The 23,829-nt window shown below is 38.2% G+C and overlaps 1 long non-coding RNA gene across 1 annotated transcript in view; it reads left to right on the forward strand.

Annotated features, from left to right (window-relative positions):
• The first annotated feature begins 2,147 nt into the window (after positions 1–2,147).
• Positions 2,148–23,829, forward strand: part of LOC134730279 (uncharacterized) — a 75,293-nt gene continuing 53,611 nt past the window's right edge. Inside the window, exons 1-2 of the long non-coding RNA XR_010111989.1 lie at positions 2,148–2,270; positions 5,942–6,007. This is a non-coding gene — a long non-coding RNA (uncharacterized LOC134730279). The remainder of the gene's footprint in view (positions 2,271–5,941; positions 6,008–23,829) is intronic.

Raw genomic sequence — 23,829 nt, forward strand, 5'->3', positions numbered from 1 at the left:
ACAGGCAATAGTAGCTCAAAGCCAGGTAAGAGCTCAAACAGGTTACATTAAATGGTTACATAATGCACAGGGTTGTGCACCTGTGCTCCAAACCTGCTGTGTCATATTGTAACAGATGTCTTCCTCAGCCCACTCCTGACTGAAGCACAGCCATTTTCTTACACTCCACCCCCTACGCTGAGGGAGTTCTCGTAGTGGGGAAACATGCCCGCAGGGCAGAACCCTGGACCCAGAGGCCACAGCAGCAATACAGGAAGCAACACCCATGACTAATATTCCCGCTATGCTGCCCATTATTATTAGGATCCAGCATGGGCCAGAGCCCAGAGACCCACCATATCTGTAGGGATTCATGAGTAAGGCTCTCAACTGCTTTGATTTCCTTGAAAAGCTGCTGTTATGTTTTGTTGATTGTCAGGGATGAAGGTACAACATGTGGTCCCAAAAGAGCAAAGGTGCCACCTTGGGCAGCAGTTAATATGTCTAGGGCCATACGGGTCTGCAGTACCACCTTCCTGGTTTGATCAACCTCATCTGTTAATAGAACGAAGGCAACTCAGGTGTTATTCAAGGCTTGAGCATTGTGCTCTGCAAGGGCCGTAACTTACATTTCTACAGTTATGACACCTGCTCCAGGGATGGTTAATGCTAACGGGTAGAGCCACCAGGGGGCTTGCTGGATTTGCAAAAACCAGGAACATTGTCCCTTCCAGTTATGTGAGTGTCTAGGCAATGTGGGGATTACAGTGGCAGGCACATAAGGGCACTAGGTAATGCATGGGGTTGTGTTCCTGGGCTCCAAACCTGCTGTGTCATACTGTACTGGATGTCTACCTTGGCCTACTCCTGACTGAAGAACAGCCATTTTCCTTATAGACCTCTTTCACAGGGAAATTATGAGTATTAAATAAGTTAATTCATGTAAAATGCTTAAAATTATCACTGATATGAAATAAAGATTTAATACTGTTAGTAGTGGCAGAGATCTAAGTTACCCCAAGTTACCAGTAGGAAATCTGTATACGTCTGCAAGCAACGTTAGCCCTTGTCTAATCAAAAGAAAGAATTTGACTGAGGGACATGAAGCAGAAAACAAGACTGAGGCAAGTTTCAGAGCATGAGTGGAAGTTTATTTAAAAAGGCCTTAGAACAGGAAAGAAAGGAAGGTGCAGTTGGAAGAGACCCAAGCGGGCACATGAAGGTTTAAGAGAGAAGGTCAAATGTCCCGTTCAACCATGATTCTTGGCCTTTTATAGGTTCACCTCTTTCCCAAGATTCTTCCCGTATGTGCAGAGCCCTCTCTACACTTGGGAAGTGAGCATGCGCAGTGTGTTTAGGAAGAGTACATATGCCCACCTGAAGCTTTCTTCCTTTTTTCCAGTTGTGGGTACGTGGAAGATAATATTTTGCCGTTTTTATCTCTTAATGTGCATGCCCAGTAAGTTTCTTCTTTCTGGGGTCTGCCTTTAATAACACTTTAATGTTAACAGGTGTGGACCATCAGAAGATTGCCTCTCCCCGGTTGCTGAATTATCATTTTCTGAGAGGCAGTGTGACAATTTTTAAAACATCACTTGACATTTCTAGTGGGTGGAGGGAGAGCCCTCTCCTGCCCTACTCATGCCTATCTATCTACCTATAACAATAAAATGTATTGAGGGCCTACCATAGTTTAGGGTCTGATAGACACTAGGTGTATAGCTATAAAGATACTATATGCTTAAGAACTGAGTTTAGAAGGAGAGGTACACATTGAAACAAATATAGCTGTCCCTTGGTATCCATGGGCAATTGGTTTCAGCACCCCTCATTGATACCAAAATCTGTGATGTTCAAGTGCTTTATATAAAATGGCACAGTACTTGCATATAACCTATATACATCTTTCCATATACTTAAATCATCTTTAATTACTTATAATGCCCAATGTAATGTAAATACTATGTAAATAGTTGTTATACTGTATTGTTTAGGGAACAGTGACAAGAAAAAGTCTACATGTTCAATACAGACTCAAACATTAATTTTTTCCCCAAATATTTTCATTTTACTGTGGGTTGAATCCATGTATGTGGAACCCACAGATAAGGAGGGCTGACTGTAAGTGAAATAGAACATAATATGCATTGTAATAATATTACACAGGTTATAGAGGTGGCATAAATCTGGAGGTTCTGCAAAGTCTTCCCAGAGGTGAAGTATTCAGGCTGATCTGGAACTCTGGCTGGATAATGGAGAAGAGCAATCTGGGCACTGTTACCACTGGGCAGGTGAGTTCTGTAATGCTGTTCCTGGAGTCATTTCTCCAGGCCTACCCAGGCACTAGTTCTCAAGGTGTTTCAATAATTTGGAAAACCCAATTTATTAGATTAGTTTTTGCTTAAATTATCTAGAGTAGTTTTATATCTTTGCAATGAAACCCTCTATTATCTTTCTTTCCCACAAGACTTACAAAAATCAGAACTCTTGCTTGACAACTGTTTGCTTCTAATCTTAGAAAACTGTCCACTCCTAATATACATGTAAGATAGATACCATGCTTATATTTCTTAAATGCCACCTATTTTTCTGGGTCATATTTTTAAAAATGTATTTTAAATATTCACTACTATCTATTTGTACATTTCAAGTAATTCAACCTTACGAACTCCAACTTGCTTAAATGCAAAATATACACATTAATATCTATGATATATAGTTACTGTAAATAAACAAAATACTTTTTATAAAAATGTTTTGAAAACTGTAATATACTACGTAAAGTTAGACATTAAAAGTTACTCTACGATCAAATCATAGGGATTTGTTTTACAATAAATGAAGCCCATAAGTGAGTGTTCTGAGGTCAGATAATTAGCATTTAGAAACAGATGCAAATGCAAGTAATTAACCTGTGGTAGGGCTAATAAATGTCTAGTGACCTAAATAGGGATTAAATTTACATCTCTATTATAGTTTCATTTTTCTCTGTATGCTAATTTGAGAATGCATATTAAGAAAAGCATCATGGTGCAGTGTTTTTTTTAATGATGTGAACTTAGGTTAAATGCCATCTTAACTCTGCCAAGTGATGAGGAAATTATACAGCCATTTAAAGTCATTAAAATATTTTGCATTTGTTTTTTGGTCACTTTTAACATTTTATTTTGAGTTGCTAAAGTAATTGCCTTGAATTAGGATGACTTTTTTGCTTTTGTTTCTGATATGTCATTTGGCTATTTTGTGATGTGAATTTTAGAAACATTTTTATGGCCTGAGTGATATCTTAAACCTATTTGGGTAGTTCCTTTAAGGTCCTAATTGTTTTTGGCATTTTGTGATGGAGTAATCAGGACTGTATTTAAGTCCCTTGCTATTGAATATTGCAAATAATTTTAGGGCTGTAAGTACCTTAAAGAACTTTCTTAGTAAATCTAATAAGCAGTAAATACAACTAATAATTGAATTCAGTCTTAGATTCAGAAACATCAGTGAGATCAATATCTTTTTATTTCATTTCCAAAATTTTTATTTTTTCTCTTCCTTTCTCTAATCTAGGTAAAGACATATGCATCATTATTATCTGTGTTCATTGTAATAGAAAATTACATGCACCAAGAATCAACTTTTGATGAAACTACTATTGTTTCAGCTCCCTGTCAAAACTCTCGTGTTTAATCCCAAACTAACTCAAAATACTTAACTGGTTAAATGATGAGATCTATTGAGGAAAAGAGTCAAACTACATAAAATATTTGAAGAGATTTGTTTTGAGCCAAATATGAAAGACCATGGCCTGTGACACAGCCTTCAGGAGACCCTCAGAACATGTACCCAAGGTAGTCAGAGCACAGTTTGGTTTTATACATTTTAGGGAGACATGAGACATCAATCAAGTACATTTAAGATATACCTTGGTTCTGTCAAAAAAGGTGAAACAATTTGAAGTATTGCAGGGTGGGAGTTGTGCCGCAAATTTAAGGAGACAACTTCAGGCTAAACCTGATTTAACGTGACAAAGACCAGATATTTCCTTTTAATAGAAACAATTTCCTTAAAACATCAATAAAACAGAGATAAATAATCACCATTTTATCTGCTAGTAAATGTTAGCTGCACAAAAATACACTTCCAAATAGCTCTAAAAGTAGCTTAAGGTAACAATTTATTTAGTTTTTATTGCTGCTGAGCAGTTCTATTCTAGGCTGGTCTTGGCTGGTCTCAGTTAGGCTTACTCATGCATCTGTGATCAGCTTGTGTGTTGTGTGTTGGCTAGGGCTGGCTGGTCATGGATGGCCTCAGTCCCGTGTCTGGTTATTGCCTGAGATGAAAGAGGAGCAATTGGGCACACATGTCTCCACGTGAGTTCTAAATGCAGAAATATGGCATACACCATTCTTCTTCTAAGCATTAGAAACAAACCAAGTTCTTGGCAAGCCTCTGCTTGTGTTGTGCTTATTAATGTTACATTGGGTGAAGCAAGTCACATGAATAATCAAGATTCAAAGGCTGGATAAATGGACTCTCTCCTTTGATGGGAAGGGAAGAATTGATAGTCATGTTACAATCTATCTTAACATTATTCAAAGCTCTTTTTGAAAAATATAATTGCTCTTCAAGTTTCTATCAAGTGGCATGCCCAAACTCCATGATCAAAGTATCAGTAATCAAGTAGATGCTGTTAGTGGTAGGAAGTGTTTTCCCATGAGGTTAAGTTAGGAGACTCGTAGAGAGGCTGCTGTTAAAATAAGCACATTAACACACACATCCTGAGTCATAAAACTTCTTTGCAGAATTTTGGTCATAAGCTGAGTTTTTGAAAGTTAGTGTAAGCTAGCCCACCCAACCCACTGAAAAAGAAATCATGAATTTGCCTCTTGCATTGCATTTTCTTCTAGGAGAGAGGTATGCCTAAATCACATGTTATAGTGGAATATAGAGCTCTTTCTCTAATATATAATATAATTAAATTATAGAGCTCTTTCTCATATATATTTATTCAGTCTTTCTGTAACAATTCTTGAGATATTACATTACAGGTTTAAGTTGAAAATTAATACCATTCCAAATTGTTCTAGTGCATGTTTGAACAAAGTTGTGATAAAAGCTTCAACAGTTGGTCGTTTTCTCTGCTTGCTTTCTTCCAACTGCCTCTGTTACTACCACAAAGGCAAGTTTTTTGTACATATGTTATCTGTGATCTGGTACTAGTCACAGTTGTAAAATGAATCATTTTTCCCTCTCAAACTTGGCAATATCTTTTTAAAAAATAAATAAAATGACTTTTTGGGCTGGGCATGGTGGCTTATGCCTGTAATCCCAGCACACTGGGAGGCCGAGGTAGGCGGATTGCCTGAGGTCAAGAGTTCGTGACCAGCCTGGCTAACATGGTGAAATCCCGTTTCTACTAAAAATACAAAAAATAGCTGGGCGTGGTGGTGCATGCCTGTAGTCCCAGCTACTCGGGAGGCTGAGGCAGGAGAATCACTTGAACCTAAGAGGTGGAGGTTGAAGTGAGCCGAGATCACACCACTGCCCTCCACTCCAGCCTGGGTTACAGAGCAAGACTCTGTCTCCAAAAAGAAAAAAAAAAAAAAAAAAAAAAAAGGACTTTTTGCTGTATGACGAAGTTGTTGCCCATGTCAATATTTCTCTGTAGTTAAAAACTTTTTTAGTTGCCCAGAATTAAAAAAATCCCATTTCTTGGGATGATAATCATCTGTTCACCATTCATCTATTAATTAATTAATCAATAATAAGCTCTGATTATTTCCTCTAAGCTAAGTGCATTGAAGGATAGCAAAATGAAATAGAACATTCACTGGACCCAAGCTGCTTATAATCCTGTTGTACATAAAAGGCGTAAATATAAAAGGTAAGTGAAAAACCAAAAATAGACAATATATAGCAGGCGACTGTGCTTTACCCATCACCTTCTTTGTTTTACTCTGTCTCTCTCCAGAATGACATGGCGGCCATGCCCTCTTCATAATCTCTTGTTGTGATCTATCACTGGGACAGAAGGAAGGTAATCAATACTTTCTTTATAAATAACATATCATTGAATTCTCACAACACCTTTGTGAGGTAGATGTGTATTACAACATTTACCTCACAAGTAAGGAAAAATAAACCTGGAGTAATTAAGTAAACTTCTGTAGAATACATGAATTTAGATACAGATCTTTTAGGATCTCAAGCCTACAACTTATACAGATTATCAAGTCTTCCTAAAATTTTCCATCAAAATACTCCAGAGGACAATACCTTACTTTTTTTTGAGAGATTATGGAAGTATAGCCCAAAGCAGTCAACCATGAGCCCTTTTTTATTCTAAATTTACATCTGAGTTTTGTTGTCAGCATTACTGCTTCCCCTGTTCACAGGGAATTTCTGCACTTGTTAGTGAGAAATGTCCGTTCAGAAAGAAAACTAACTTAGCCGGAGACCCTTCCAATAGTGTATTGCATACTTAAAAATTGCTAAGAGTAGATTTTATATCTACTCACCACAAATAAATGATAAGAATGTGAGGCATTTCATATGTTAATTAGCTCACTATAGCTATTAAAGTATACATATTTCAAAATATCATGTACACCATTACGATATACCAACATTCCTTGACTTACGATGGCTTGACCTATATTTTTCCACTTTACGATGATGTGAAAGCAATAAACATTAAGTAGAAACCATATTTTGATTTTTGAATAAAAATCCTTTCTAATAACTTTATTAGAAAGTAGGCTATGTATTAGATGATTTTGCCTAACTGTAGACTAATGTAAGTGTCCCACGAATGTTTAACCTAGGCTAGGTTAAGCTATGATGTTTGGTAAGCTAGGTTTACTAAGTGCATTTTTGACTTACATTATTTTCAACTTACAGTAGGTTTCTTGGGATGTATCCCCATTATAAATCAGGAAGCATATGTGTATACAGTTTTTATTTGTCGATTAAAAAAACACAAATAATTTTTTAAAAAACACATAAAACACGAATGAAAAACCCCAAAAACCTTGTACTTCAAGTCAGGAAGGTCAGACTCTGATTCTGTTTTCATCATAAATACCTGTATGACAGTGAAAACAACAAGAAAAACAACAGCAAAAAAGAAATACCATGCATGACCACAATAGCACAAAAGCAGGAGTGGGGTAAATGTCCATTTGTGTGTGTGTGTGTGTGTGTGTATTTTCACTCGAGTCCATGTGAAGAGACCAGCAAACAGGATTTGTGTGAGCAACATGGCTGTCTATTTCACCTGGGTGCAGGTGGGCTGAGTCGGAAAAGAGAGTCAGCAAAGGGAGATAGGGGTGGGGCCGTTTTATAGGATTTGGGAAGGTAATGGAAAATTACAGTCAAAGGGGGTTTTTCTCTGGTGGGCAGGGCCAGGAGAAGGAAATTCGCAGGGTTAATCACTCAGCTAAGGTGGGGCAGGAACAAATCACAATGGTGGAATGTCATCTGTTAAGGCGGGGCAGGGCGTTTTCACTTCTTTTGTGATTCTTCAGTTACTTCAGGCCATCTGGGCGTATACGTGCAAGTCACAGGGGATGCGATGGCTTGGCTTGGGCTCAGAGGCCTGACATTCCTGCCTCCTTATATTAATAAGAAAAATAAAACAAAATAGTGTTGAAGTGTTGGGGCGGCGAAAACTTTTGGGGGTGGTATGGAGAGAGAATGGGCAATGTTTCTCAGGGCTGCTTCAAGCAGCATTAGGGGCGCTGTGGGAACCTAGAGTGGGAGAGATTAAGCTGAAGGAAGATTTTGTGGTAAGGGGTGATATTGTGGGGTTGTTAGAAGAAAGATTTGTCATATAGAATGATTAGTGATGGCCTGGATACGGTTTTGTATGAATTGAAAAACTAAATGGAATAAGAGAAGGAGAAAAACAGGTATAAAAGGTCTAAGAATTGGGAGGACCTAGGATATCTGATTAGAGAGTGCCTAAGGAGGTTCAGCATAGCCTTGCCAGCAAAGATTATTTATTTACTTCAAGAGTTTAGAGTGGCAGTTTGGGGATAGCACCAGAAGATATCAGCTGTGATGGCTTGGAGAAACAGTGTAAACCGGCAGTGTAAACAAGAGCAGGGCATGTATGAGTAGTTGAGAACGGTGAATAGGAGTATGACTAGACAGAAGATAGTAGGGATGACAAGTTTTTTTGGGGCACAGTCTAAGTTGGTCTGGTGTCGAATGAGACTGGGGCCTAATAAAAAGGAGCGTCTATACAGGAGCTTAAATGGGCTGTATCCTGTAACATTCTGAGGACAGGCCTGAATTCTGAGAAGCGAAAGTGGTAAAAGTATTGTCCAGTCCTTTCTAAGTTGGTGGCTGAGCTTGGTGAGGTGTGTTTTTAAAAGACCTTTAGTCCGTTCTGCTTTTCTTGAAGACGGAGGACCGTAAAGGATATAAAGGTCTCACTGAATACTAAGGGCCTGAAAAACTGCTTGGCTGATTTGACTAATAAAGGCTGGTCTGTTATCAGACTATATAGAGGTGGGAAGGCTAAACTGAGGAATTATGTCTGACAGAAGGGAAGAAATGACTGCGGTGGCCTTCTCAGACCCTGTAGGAAAAGCCTTTACTTATTCAGTGAAAGTGTCTATTTAGCCTGAGAGGTATTTTAGTTTCCTGACTCGGGCATGTTGAGTAAAGCTAATTTGCCAGTCCTGGGTGGGGGCAAATCCTCAAGCTTGATGTGTAGGGAAGGGAGGGGGCCTGAATATTCCCTGAGGAGTAGTAGAATAGCAGATGAAACACTGAGAAGTTATTTCCTTGAGGATAGATTTCCAGGATGGAAAGGAAATGAGAGGTTCTGAGAGGCAGGCTAGTGGCTTGTACTACAGCATAGCCTGCCTTTGCTTGTGTGTGGCGATTAGGCCTGGTGGAACTGCCATCAATAAATCAAGCATGGGCCGGGCGCGGTGGCTCACGCCTGTAATCCCAGCACTTTGGGAGGCCGAGGCGGGCGGATCACGGGGTCAGGAGATCGAGACCATCCTGGCTAACACGGTGAAACCCCATCTCTACTAAAAATACAAAAAATTAGCCGGGCGTGGTAGCGGGCGCCTGTAGTCCCAGCTACTCGGGAGGCTGAGGCAGGAGAATGGCGTGAACCCGGGAGGCGGAGCTTGCAGTGAGCCGAGATCGCGCCACTGCACTCCAGCCTGGGCGACAGAGCGAGACTCCGTCTCAAAATAAATCAAGCATGATCAGGGTGAGGAACAGGAAAGAAGGAAATATGGGGAAATGGTGAATATCAGGTGGATCAGAGAGATACAATCATGGGGGTCAGGTGTGGTATCAGGAATAATGTGAGAGGCCTTATTGAAGTCCGGGCCAGGAACAGTGGTAATTGTGGGACTTAAAGAGTGAGTACAGCTGAAGGAACCAGGGAGCAGAAAGTATATGCGTCAGGTATGAGGAAGAAAATAGATTTTGGAAGTTACGAGAAATGTAGAGAGTGAGTTGAGCATAGTTTGTGATTTTTAGGGCCTCTAACAGTATTAAAGCAGCGCAGCCGCTGCACGCAGACATGAGGGCTAGGCTAAAACAGTAAGGTCAAGTTGTTTGGACAGAAAGGCTACAGGGTGCGGTCCTGGCTCTTGTGTAAGAATTCTGACTGCACTAACTATGCCTAGGAAGGAAAGGAGTTGTTGTTTTGTAAAAGGTGCTGGGGTTTGAGAGATCAGTCGGACACGATTGGCAGGGAGAGCACGTGTGTTTTTATGAGAATTATGCCAAGATAGGTAACAGATGAGGAAGAAATTTGGGCTTGATTGAAGTAATGGGGGCTGTCTGTGAAGCTTTGCGGCAGTACAGCCTAGGTAATTTGCTGAGCTTGCTGGGTGTCAGGGTCAGTCCAAGTGAAAGCGAAGAGAGGCTGGGATTAAGGGTGCAAAGGAATAGTTAAGAAAGCATGTTTGAGATCTAGAACAGAATAATGGGTTGTAGAGGCAGGGATTGAGGATAGGAGAGTATATGGGTTTGGCACCATGGGGTGGATAGGCAAAACAATTTGGTTGATAAGGCATAGATCCTGAACTAACTTGTAAGGCTTGTCTGGTTTTAGGACAGGTAAAATGGGGGAATTGTAAGGAGAGTTTATAGGCTTTAAAAGGCCATGCTGTAGCAGGCCAGTGATAACAGGCTTTAATCTTTTTAAAGCGTGCTGCGGGATGGGATATTGGCATTGAGTGGGGTAAGGGTGATTAGGTTTTAATGAGATGGTAAGGGGTACATGATCGGTCACCAAGGAGGGAGTAGAGGTATCTTATACTTGTGGGTTAAGTTGGGGAGATACAAGAGGAGGACGCAGAGGAGGCTTTGGATTGGGAAGAAGGGAGGCAATGAGATGTAGCTGTAGTCCAGGAATAGTCAGGGAAGCAGATAATTTAGTTAGTGTCTCAGCCTAATAAGGGAACTGGGCAGGTGGGGATAACTAAAAAGGAATGCTTAAAAGAGTATTGTCTAAGTTGGCACCAGAGTTGGGGAGTTTTAAGAGGTTTAGAAGCCTGGCTGTCAATACCCACAACAGTTATGGAGGCAAGGCAAACAGGCCCTTGAAAAGAAGGTAATGTGGAGTGGGTAGCCTCCATATTGATTAAGAAGGGGACGGGCTTACCTTCCACTGTGAGAGTTACCTGAAGCTCGGTGTCCGTGATGGTCTAGGGGGCTTCCGAGGCGATCGGGCAGTGTCAGTCTTCAGCCGCTAAGCTGATAAGATCTGGGAAGGAGTCAGTCAGCCTTGGGCCAGATTTCCAGGGGCTCTGGGAGTGGCTGCCAGGTGAGTTGAACAGTCCGATTTTCAGTGGGGTCCCACACAGATGGGACGTGGCTTAGGAGGAATCCTGGGCTGCCGGCAGTCCTTGGCCTGGTGGTCAGATTTCTGGCACTTGTAGCAAGCTCCTGGGGGAGGAGGTTCTGGAGGAATGCCTGACTGCTGCGGTTCAGGGGTTTGGAAGTTCTTGTGTGCTGGAGATGTGGCTGGGGTTTGTCTCACAGTGGAGGCAAGGAATTGCAACTTTTTTTTATTATTGTACACCTTGAAGGTGAGGTTAATTAAGTCCTGTTGTGGGGTTTGAGGGCCAGATTCCAATTTTTGGGGTTTTATTTAATGTCAAGAGCAGATTGGGTAATAAAATGTATATTGAGAATAAGATGGCCTTTTGACCTTTTAGGGTCTAGGGCTGTGAAGCGTCTCAGGGTTGCTGCCGAATGAGCCATGAACTGGTCTGGGTTTTTATATTTGATGAAAAAGAGCCTAAACGCTTCTGATTTGGCATAAAGAAAAAGGAGTATTAACCTTGACTATGCCTTTGGCTCCAGCCACTTTTTTAAGAGTAAATTGCTGGGCAGGTGGGGGAAGGCTAGTCACAGAATGAAACTGTAAGCCGGACCAGGTGTGAGGAGGGGAGACGATAAAAAGATTGCAGGGTGGAGGAGCGGAGGCTGAGGAAGAATTGGGATGTAGCTTGGCCTGGCAAGGAGGGGAGAGGTCAGATGGGTCTGTAGAAAAGGAAGATTAGAAAGACTCAGTGATGCTTGGGGTTGGGACTGAGGGGACAGGCGGGAGGGAAAGAAGGACGATTTGGGACAAGTTGCACTGGGCACAGAGACTAAGAAGATACTGTTGTGTGAAAGAATGCCTGGACATCAGGCACCTCAGACCATTTGCCCATTTTACGATAAGAATTATTTAGATCTTGTAGGATGGAGAAATTGGAAGTGCCATTTTCTGGCTATTTGGAACTACTGTTGAGTTTGTATTGGGGTCAAGCGGCATTGCAGAAGAAAATAAGGCGCTTAGATTTTAGGTCAGGTGAGAGTTGAAGAGGTTTTAAATTCTTAAGAATATAGGCTAAGGGAGAAGAAGGAGGAATGGAAGGTGGAAGGTTGCCCATAGTGAAGGAGGCAAACCCAGAGAAAAGAGAGCATAGAGACATGGAGGGAAGGGGTTCGGGGGTTCTTACCCTCCAGAAAAGTGGGAAGAGGGGTCGGGGCACAGAAATAAGGGATTGGGGCACAGAGATAAGAGGTTGGGGTGTGGAAATAAGGGATTGGGGCACAGAGATAAGAGGTCAGGGTGTGGAAATAAGGGATTAGGGGTTCTTGCCTCCTAGAAAAGCAGGACTTGCCGCTAAGGGTGAAGGAGAAGGGGTTGAGGGGTACTTGCCCCTCCCCCAGAAAAGCAGAGAAGGGGTAGAGACATGGAGAGAAGGGGTTGGGGTACTTGCCCCTTCCCCAGAAAAGCGGGACTTGCCGCTAAGGGTGAAGGACCAAGGCAGGCGTCCCTGCGTGGTCTGACACCTTTGAAACGTGGGTGAATAATCAGAGAGGCGTCCCTGCAGTGATTAAACACCAAGGGAAGGCTGCCTTCCCAGTCCGTGACCAGCACTGGAGTTTTGGGTCCATGGATAAAACATGTCTCCTTTGTCTCTACCAGAAAATGAAAGGAATTGAAATTAAGAGAAGGGAGAGATTGAAGTGTGGCACCAAGATTGAAAGGAGAAAGAGGTTGAGGGACAGTGAGGGAAGCTGGAGAAAAGAGTAAAAAGAGGCCGCTTACCGGATTTGAAATTGGTGAGATGTTTCTTGGGCTGGTTGGTCTGAGGACCTGAGGTTGTAGGTGGATCTTTCTCACGGAGCAAAGTGCAGGAGGACAGGGGATTGATCTCCCAAGGGAGGTCCCCCGATCCTAGTCATGGCACCAAATTTCACTCGAGTCTGTGTGAAGAGACCAGCAAACAGGATTTGTGTGAGCAACATGGCTGTCTATTTCACCTGGGTGCAGGTGGGCTGAGTCTGAAAAGAGAGTCAGCAAAGGGAGATAGGGGTGGGGCCATTTTATAGGATTTGGGAAGGTAATGGAAAATTACAGTCAAAGGGGGTTGTTCTCTGGTGGGCAGGGGCGGGGGTCACAAGGTGCTCAGTGGGGGAGCTTCTGAGCCAGGAGAAGGAAATTCACAGGGTTAATCACTCAGCTAAGGTGGGGCAGGAACAAATCACAATGGTGGAATGTCATCTGTTAAGGCGGGGCAGGGCGTTTTCACTTCTTTTGTGATTCTTCAGTTACTTCAGGCCATCTGGGCGTATACGTGCAAGTCACAGGGGATGCGATGGCTTGGCTTGGGTTCAGAGGCCTGACATGTATGTGTATGTGTGTGTATGTGTGCTTTAAAATATAAGGCTTTATTAAGGGTTTAAACTGTCAATTTGAGACAGGATTGAAATTTTACCATGAAGGTCTTAGGGTGGCTTGTGCAAGCCCACAGAGCAAATAAAAACCACATACATCATATAAAACACCTGAATGGGGCACCAGAAAAGTCACAGTTCGGAGTGTTAGTGATTTGTAACTCCTGGGTGCAGAGTAGTGTACCTAAGGGCCCCAATCCCTGTCCTTTGCAGGTGTTCAAGTCAGGGAGTTCAGGTTCCTTGCAATCAGATTTTTGCCTCAGTGGTTGTATCTGCTTCAGCAGTCATCTGTGATTGTCAAGTTGAAATTTTGCTCTTCCTCAGCCATCAGAAGTGCCTGGTTTCATCACCAAATTCAGCTTTGGGGTAAATGAAATTAAGATAAGATCTCTGTGTTCTCTAGAAATACTACATTAATAAGTCAAGGATGAATATTGTAATTTTTAGGCTAACTATTAAAAGAACTGATGATAACCATATATATTACAAGCTAATGGACAATTAACTTAGTGGGTGAAATGTAATTGCAAGGGTCCTGTACAGTATGTTCAATGATGATTATAACCCTCTCTTCTGGAATGGGAGCAAAACAATAATTCACTATCATTATAGTTGACTCTTGAACAATGTGGAGGTTGGGGTACCAACCCCTTGCACAGTTAAAAATTGATATATGACTTTTGGCTCCCCAAAAACATAATCGCTAATAGCCTACTGTTGACTAGAGCTTTATTGGTAACATAAACAAGCAATTAACACATATTTTGTATATTGTACGTACTGTAGATCTATTGAGCATTTGCTAGAATTCTTAGTAAACAATAGTAAAAAAAAATGTTTATTCTAAAAGGTTTTTTAGGTGGAGCTTTTAGGATTTTCTGTATATAAGATTATGTCATCTGCAAACAGGGCAATTTAAATTCTTCCTTTCCAATTTGGTCACCTTTTGTTTCTTTTTCTTGTCTAATTGCTCTAGGCAGGTCCTTCAGCATTGTGCTGAATAGAAATGGTGAGAGTGGGAACCCTTGTTTTGTTCTTGATCTTAGAGGAAAAGCTTTCAGCTTTTCTTCATTGAGTATGATATTAGCCGAGGGCTTGTCAAAAATGGCATTTATTATTTTGTGGCCCATTCCTTCTGTACCTAATTTATTGAGAGTTTTTTTAAATCATAAAATAATGTTGAAGTTTGTCAAATAATTTTTTTCTGCATTTATTGAGATGATCATATGTTTTTTGTCTTTCATTCTGTCAATTGGTTTACCACATTTATTTGTGATGCTGAACCATCCTTCCATACCACTTAATCATGGTGTATGATCATTTAAGTATGCTGTTGAATTTGCTTTGATAATATTTTGTTGAGAGTCTTTCACATTTATGTTCATTAGGGATTTTGGCCTGTAATTTCTTTTATTGCAGCATCTTAATCTGGTTTTGATATTCAGGATACAAAATTAATATAAAAAATCAGTTGCATAGCTATACACTAACAAAGAACCGTTTGAAAAAGAAGTTAAGAAAATGATCTCATTTACAAACACATGAAAAAGAATAAAATACTTAAAAGTAAATTTGGTGAAGGAGCTGAAAGGTCTGTACACTAAAAGCTATAAGATATTGATACAAGAAATTGAAGAAGACACAAATCAATGGAAATATATTTAATCTTCATGAATAAGAATAGTTAATATTATTAAAATGTCCACATTACCCAAGGTGATCTACAAATCAATACAATTCTTATCAATATTCCAATGGCATTTTTCATAGAAATAGAAATACAATCCTTAAATCCACATGGAACCACAAAAGATTCCAAATAGCCAAAGCAATCTTGTAAAAGAAGAGCAAAGCTGGAGGCATTACACTCCCAAATTTCAAACTATATTACTAAGCTATAGTAATCAAAACAGTATCGTTCTGGCTTAAAAGCAGATGCATAAACTAATGGAACAGAAAGGGCAGCTCAGAAATAACCCCATACATATATGGTCTACTAATCTTTAACAAGGGTGCCAAAAGTCCACAACAAAGAAAGGAAACTCTCTTAAATAAAGGACACAGAAAAAATCTGAATTATCAACATGCAAAATAATAAAATTGAGCCTTTATCTTATAGCATATATAAAAATAAACTCAAAATAGATAAAAGATCTAAATATAAGACCTGAAACCAAAAAACTTCTGAATATGGGAAAAAAGTCTTCTGATATTGGTCTTATTAATGATTCTTTTAATATAATACCCAAAATACAGTTATCAAAAGCAAAAGTAAACTAGTGAGACTACATCAAAATAACAAGCTTCTGCATGACAAAGAAAACAATAAAATAAAAAGGCAACTTATAGAATGGGAGAAAATATTTGCAAACCATGTATCTTATAAGGGATTAATCTCCAAAATGTATAAGGAACTCACACAACTCAAGAAAACAAACAACCTTATAAAAAATCAGCATAGGATAAATGAACAGACATTTTTCCAAAGCATACAAATGGCCAACAGGTATACAAAAAGATGCTCAACATAATTAATCATCAGAAAAATTAAAATGAGAAATACAATTAGATATCATCTTACACCTGTTGGATGGCTAATATAAAAATGTCAGGAGATAACAACTGTTGGCAAAGGTGTGGAGAAAAGGGAAGCTTCATATATTTGAGTGGGAGTGCAAATTAGTACAGCTATTATGGAAAGCAGTATGGAGGTTCCTTAAAAAATTAAAAATAGAACTACTATATGATTTAGAAATCCCGCTTCTCTGTTTATATTTAAAATAAATTAAATCAGTATCTGGAAGATATATCTACACCCTCATGTTTCTTACAGCCCTATCTACAATAGCTAATATATGGAAACAATCAAAGTGTTAATCATTGAATGTATGGATAAAGAAAATGTGGTATATACCATGGGATATTATTCAGCCATAAAAAGGAAGAAAATTCTGCTATTTGTGACAATATAGATGAACCTGCAAGACACTGTGTTAAGTGAAATTAGCCAGGCATAGAAAGGCAAATTTTGAATGATTTCACTTATACTTGGAATCTCTGAAAGTCTGACTTGTAGAAGGAGAGAGTGGCATGGTAGTTGTCTGGGCCTGGCAAGTGGGGAAAAAGGGGAGAAGTTTATTAAAGGTACAAGCTTTTCATTATAAGATAATTAAGTTTTAGGGATCTCTTGTACAACATGAGTACTGATGGATGCATTAATTTGATTGGGACAATCAGTGCATAATGTATATGTATATGAAATCATCATGTTGTACAACTTCAATATATACAATCTTTATTTGCCAATTAGATATTTTAAGATAAATAAATAAGACATGGAGAAAGAAAAAAAGCAAGAGAAAAATGAAATGTTAAAGAATTGGAAAGGAAGAAATGAAATTGTCACAATTTGCAGATGACTGATGCTGTTTGTAGAATACCCTAAAGAATCTATGGACATATTTTCAGAACATATGAGTGAAGAAGCAAGTCATCAAGATTCAAGATGAACATACACATATCAATTGTGTTTCTATATACCAGAGGAGATAGGATAAAATTAAAAATTCATATCATCAATATAGCATCTGAAATGGAGTATTATGAATAATTTAATTACTTCTACACAGAAAACATATCAGTCATTATTGGGGAGAATAGAAAACCTAAGTAAATGGACATATATATAGTGGTTGTGAATTAAAAACTCAATATTGTTCAGATGTCAACTTTGCTCAAATTTATTCTTAACATTCAATGCAATCTCATTCAAAGTTGATCAGATTTTCTTGTTGAGAATGCAAAGCTAATTCAAAACTTTGTAGAACTCAGAATAGCCAAGACAGTCTTTACAAGGTAAAAGAAGAGTTGGAAGAGTTTCACTAACACATTAGTACTTTACTATACAGTTACAGTAATCAAGACATTGTGATAATGAAACACAAACAAACAGACCAATGTAATAAAATAGCATCCAGAAAAACACCTGCACATCTTCATACTGCCACCTGATTTAAAACAAAATGCCACTTCAATTCAGTGGGAGAAAAGCTGGTCTTTTAAATAAATTATGTTCGAGCAATTAAATATGTGCGAAAAATGAATTTTGATACCTATCTCACATTATACACAGAGATTATTTTGTACAGAATGTAGATCTACATGTCAAAAGTAAAACAATGACTTCTAAAAGAAATCGAAGAAGAATATCCTCATGGGTTTTGGGTAGGCAATTGTTTATTTGGAGGACACTGTACTAACCATAAAGGAAAAGATTGGTAAATTGTAGTACATTAAAATTGAGAACTATTGTTCATCAAAAGATATCACTCAAATGTCAGAAAATTCAGGTGACATAGTGGAAGACTGTACTTAAATGTATATAACTGATAAAGCATTCATACTTAAAAAATATATATATAAATATTCTACATATCAATTAGAAGAAACAAGTAATCCAATTTTAAAAAAATGAGCAAAAATGTTAAGTGCTCACAAAAGAATAGCTCCAAATGGCCAATAAATATTTAAAAGGTGCTCAACTTTGATCATCAAATGCCATTGGTGTAGTAAGTGTTTTAAAAAGTGAGTAACCTTGTACAATAAGTGTTTTAAAAGGTGATCCACCTTAAGCTGCAATACTTGTTTTAAAAGGTGAGCAACTTTAAAAGGTGCTTAGCTTTGATCATCCGTAAAACACAAATTTAAACAACAATGTAATTTTTTACACATCTGATAAGATGACTAACATAGAAAATTACAGCAATACAAAGGTAATTGAAGATGTGGAGCCATTGGAATTTCATATGGTGTTAGTGGAAGTGTAAATTATTGCAACCACTTTTGAAAACTGGCAATACCTACTAAAGCTGAACATGCATATTTCCTACAACTCTATGACCTATGCATCTAAAACCTAGTATAAGACTATTTCATAGCATCACTGTTGGTAATAGTCCACATTAAAAACACCTCAATTCCCATCAACCATAGATAAAAGTATGGCATACACATACAGTGGAGTACTATATAGCATTAAACTAACGTAAAAATTTCAAATCTCACACAGAAAAGGAAGTTCAAAGCAGTTACTTTTAAATGTTAAAGTCTTGAGTCCAATGTTGAATTTTATTTTTGATGAAAAGTTGGACTTGACATACTCTTATAACCTAAAATCATCAAGCACTTTCTATTGTCATATATGTTATACACTGGGGATAGTGTAGAGGGGAATAATTTTGGAGAAAAATGCTCAATACCTATTTCTGATAAATGTTTTGTTTAAGTGTTATACACAAGTCCATGGAGAAAATCATGTTTCATAATAAAATTATCTTCTTGTTAACAAAAGTTTATTAGACACATGTTATTGATGTAAATGGGCTAAATGCCACAATTAAAAGGCACAGAGTAGCAAGCTGGATAAAAAACCAATACCCAATTGTATGCTGTCTTCCAAAGACCCATATCACATGCAATGACACCCATAGGCTTAAAATAAAGAGATGAAGGAAAATCTCCAAACAAATGGAAAACAGAAAAAAGCAGGGGTCACAATCCTAATTTCAGAAAAAACAGGCTTTAAGCCAACGGAGATCAAAAAGGATACAAAAGGGCATTACATAATGGTAAAGGGTTCAATTCAACAGGAAGATCTAACTATCCTAAATATATGTGCACCCAACATAGGAACATCCAGATTCATAAAGCAATTTCTTAGAGACCTTCAAAGAGACTTAGACTCCCACGCAATACTAGTGGGAGACTTCAACACCCCACTGACTAGACAGATCATCAAGGCAGAAAATTAAGAAAGACATTCAGGACCTTAACTCAGCACTGGATCAAATGGACCTGATAGACACCTATAAAACTCTCCACTCCAAAACAACAGAATATACATTCTTCATTCATCAATATATATTCATCACCACATGGCACATACTCTAAAACTGACCACACAACCGGACATAGAACAATCCTCAGCAAATAAAAAAGAACTAATATACCAACCATTCTTTTGGACCACAGTGCAATAATATTAGAAATCAAGACTAAGAAAATTGCTCAAAACCATACAATTACATGGAAATTAAAAACCTGCTCCTGAATGACTTTTGGATAAATAATGAAATTAAGGCAGAAATTAAGAAGTTCCCTGAAACTAATGAGAGCAAAGATAAAACATACCAGAATCTCTGGGACACAGCTAAGACAGTGGTAAGAGGGAAATTTGTAGCACTAAATGCCCACACCTGAAAGTTAGAAAGATCTCAATTTAACAACCTAACATCACAAATAAAAGAACTAGAGAACCAAGAGCAAACCAATCCCAAAGTTAGCAGGAGACAAGAAATAACCAAAATCAGAGCTGAACTGAAGGAGATTGAGATGCGAAAAACCATTCAAAAGATCAATTCAGGAGTTGGTGTTTGAAAAAAATAATAAAATAGGCCACTAGCTAGACTAATAAAAAAGAAAAGAGTTAAAATCCAAATAAACACGATTAGAAATGACAAAGGGTATATTATCACTGACCACACAGAAATATAAGTAACTGTCAGAGACTACTATTTTCCAAAAATGTAAAATGTATAGCATTTGTATAACAGCTCAAAAGTGTAAGGCAAGTTAAATTCTGTTTCAGCTTTTTAAAATTGCATATTAAGTTGCTTTACTGTGATTCCAAGCACCTTGACATGAGAAATGGTACTATGACTTTCATATATTTCTACACACTTGTAGTGAGCCTTAAGCCTAGTTTGAGAGATATGCTTTAAAATAGCCAATAAGATTACAACTTAGTCAAATAAATTGTGAAGACTTTATCTCTTAAATGCTTCTTATTTATAGATTTTTTTGCTATTATTTAACAAATAGATTTTGAACTAGATGCTGAAAAGGAAGTTATGCAATTTCTGTTCAATCTTTTTTTTTAAATGTCTAGCAATTAAGTGATCTGAGTGAATTGGAGTTTATGATTCTAATTTTACTTTTCTCTTCTGTGTTGTCTCCTGATTTTTTTGAGAAGCCAACTGAACGGTTTGATAGTAGTTTATATTATTATGTAGGTAGTATATTCTAGAAGATGTTTAGAAATTTAAAACTCATTATATCTAGTTTAATTCCTAATATCTCCACAAAATAGCTAATGGGATTTGAATAATGGCCTGTATAAATCATACATTTATGCTTTAATTATTGCATTACTTTGTTTAATTCATTCATTTGTTCTTTTAGCCATTATATATTATTTTCCCATTATGTGTCTATCATGGCTGTAGATACTGAGATTGCAGTGGTGAATAAGCCAATCAAGGCATTGACTCTCCCCAGTTTCCAGCCTGGTAGAGGGCAAAAATATCAAGTAAATGAGTAAGTAAGTAAACAGATAACAGATGGCAATAAATGTATGAAGAAGATTAAAAGGTGATATGATATAGATAAGGACATATAGCTAAGAGGAGCTCTTGTTTTAACTGAGATCTGAATGATAATAATTAACTAGCCATAACAAGATAAGAAGAAGCCCCTTTTCAGGCAGAAAACACAGCTAGTGTAAAAAGCCAAAGACGAGAATCAGTTTATCCTGTTCCAGGGAAACAAGAAGTTGAATGTGCTTGAAATGAGTGGGTGATGTGAAGCATAAGGCAAGATAAGTTAAGGAGGCAGGCAGAATTAAATGATTTAAGACTTTATAAGCTAGGGAAAGAATTCATATCTTAAGCGTAATGGAAAACTACTAGGGTTTTTAAAAATGTCTTTTATGTAAACAGTGAATTGTTCACGGTAAAAGTAAAGGCTGAGAATTCAGCTAGGGTGTCCCTGTAGCGATTCTGATGAGAGATAACATTAGGTAAACATAGAAGGTAATGCAGATGGAGAGAAGCAGATAGTTTGGGATTATGTTTTTGAGGCAGAGTTGAAAAGGCTTTCAGACTGATTAGATGTGGGTAAGAGAGAAAGATAAGAAAGAGAATTTATCTGCTTAAACAGCTTATTGAATGATAGCACCATGTATTAAGATGCAGATCAGAGGAAAAATTAGTTTTGGGGTGTTATGACCACTTCCTATTCATCCCATTGGTGAAGGAGGAGTCTCGTGCCCAAAATTGTAGGAGATGTTCAAGCACACAACCCCTGACACTGGACAGATGAGATCATCCAGCCACAACACACTGCATGCTGTAAAGGGCCACAGAGATGTTGCACTCAGGAGCTGAGTGAACTGGGCTGTGGGAGGCAGGCTTTGTTAGTAATGGGAGGGTGAGATGTCCCCTGGTTCCTGCAGAAGGATTGGATTGCTTTGCTTGAGTAATTGTATGGGTTGGCCGGGAGATTAAACCTGTTAGGTTGAGGACAGGGTAGGATGCAACAGCTGACAGAAGAACTAGCTGGGCAGAGAACATTTCCTACTGAGTAGGGGCATATCTGGTGACAGCAAGAGAACTCACAGATAGGCCTTTCGGGCCCTGTAAAGCTAAAAAATGTCAAGGCAGCACTTGAAATTTTAGGTCTTACCCTACGTTGGGGAAATTAAGGTCCCTTTGGCCATGTTACATTTGAGATGACTGTGTAAAGACTGCATCGAAGTGGAGACATCATGTTGTATATGTAAGTCTGAAACTGTGAGACATCAGAATTGGAGGTAAAGATTTAGGCGATAAGGACATTTAACATCATGGGACTGAGTAGAAGAATGTGTAGATAGAGAAGAGAAAAGGTTGAGCTTTAGATGCATTTCAACATTGAGAGTTGGAGCAGAGGAAAGGGAGCATCAAGGAGACTTGGAAGAGTAGCTATTGAGGTAGGAAGAAAACCAGGATGGTGAAGTGTTATGAGTCGAGAGAAGCATTCCAAGAAGGAAGTGATTATTTCTGACAAATGCTGCTGAGTTGTCATAGAAGGTAAGTAATCATCAGACCTACAGCATGATAACCTTGACAAGATAGTCTCTGTAGAGTTGTGGGAAATTGGATGTTCTTGGTAGGTACTTATTTATAGTTAATTGAAACTAGTGGCGTCTGCTGGTCTGTAGCCTCTAGTTACTGTTTCCTGTTAATTGCGCTATGTAAAAAATAATCTCCTATGGAATCAAAGGCAAATTGATAAGCTCAGAATTCCATAGAAAATTGGCCTCATCTCCCTTTCACAGGTCAATGTAAGATTTTGTGAGCTGTTTTCTATCCAATAGTGCAATTGCTTATGGTCATAGGCAGAAGTATAACAAGCACCCCATGGCCCTGCCTTTCTGTCATGGTATACTCCATGATTGGTTATACTGGGGCCCTGCTAACCTACTTTATTTTCACAAACAAGACAAGCTCCCATCTCAGAGCACTGGCACATACTTTTCTCTCTGTCTAGAAACATAATCTCTTTTCTTCTGGATAATCTCAACTTTAGGATCACCTTAGGTTTCTTCTTAAATGTCCCTTTCTTAGGAAAGTCTCCCTGGTCTCATAAATTGGCTTATGGTTCCCTGCAATGCACTCTTATCCTGATTTTTCCCTTTACAACTCTTGAACGCATCTGCATTCCGTGTTCATGTAATTATCTGAGTACAATCTCCTTTACTCGACTATAAATTCTATGAAGTCATCTTCTCAGTATATTTTATTCTTCACGGTATTTCTGGTGCTTGGCACAAGCCCTGGTGTAAAGGGAGTGAACAATACATTATAAAAATAAAATAATAATAAATACCAGAGGGTTTTTTTTTAAGGGAGGTGGCAGACAGTTTATTAATTCTTTTTTTTTCTTCTTTTTTATTTTTATTTTTGTTACAGATGAAAACATTTACTTCGGACTGTTTACTACTGTTTGATTCTATTTTTCCTTTGATTTTCTCTTCTCAGTTATAAGCGAAAATGGAAGGGATTCATTCAAAGGTAGGGATAAGGACAAAATCCATTTCAATTAAAAAATTACCTTATGTATAGGATAAGATTATTGAAATGGAAATTATTCTGTTTAAAGTATTAGTATTGCTTAACTTATTTGCTTCTGTGCTCAACTTCACTGTTTAAAAAACCTCATCGAACATCAAACTGTAATATCTACATAAAAATAGTTTTATTTCAGGAAAGCTACACTAGTTTATATATAGTTTCATAGCAAAATTTTATCTACTTTTGTTGTTATTTTTGCACTGTGTATACTTTAAAATATTAATGACTAACAAACATGGGAAGATATTTTGTTAATGGAAAAATGCTTCAGAGTTCTTTTTGTCATTCCGTGGTCAGTAATTACTTACCAGCAGTAGACAGTGTTCTGAGACAGGGGATTGTCTACACTCCATACATAATCTTCATTTCAACTTTGCCCCTCACTCTGAACTTGGTGTCACTCAGTTCTTGATCTTTATATCTCCCCTCCCTGTACCTCAAGCCCTTTATCTCTCCACTCATACTTGACCCTTATTGTTTCCCACATTTCCCTCTCTGAACTGAAGTGGTAAGTCTCAGACATGAACTGAGCACATTGCTTTAAAAATTGTGGTAATAAAACAAAGCTGAATATTTCATCAAAAGCCTTCCTGAAATAAAAATGACTGCATTAGTATTGCTGGGCCAAAATATTATGTACTAGCTTGTGTATATAGTAGAAATTAAAAAAAAATTTTTTTCATTGCTAATAATG

Source organism: Pan paniscus, chromosome 3 (assembly GCF_029289425.2).
Source record: "Pan paniscus chromosome 3, NHGRI_mPanPan1-v2.0_pri, whole genome shotgun sequence".
Taxonomy (NCBI): Eukaryota; Metazoa; Chordata; class Mammalia; order Primates; family Hominidae; genus Pan; species Pan paniscus.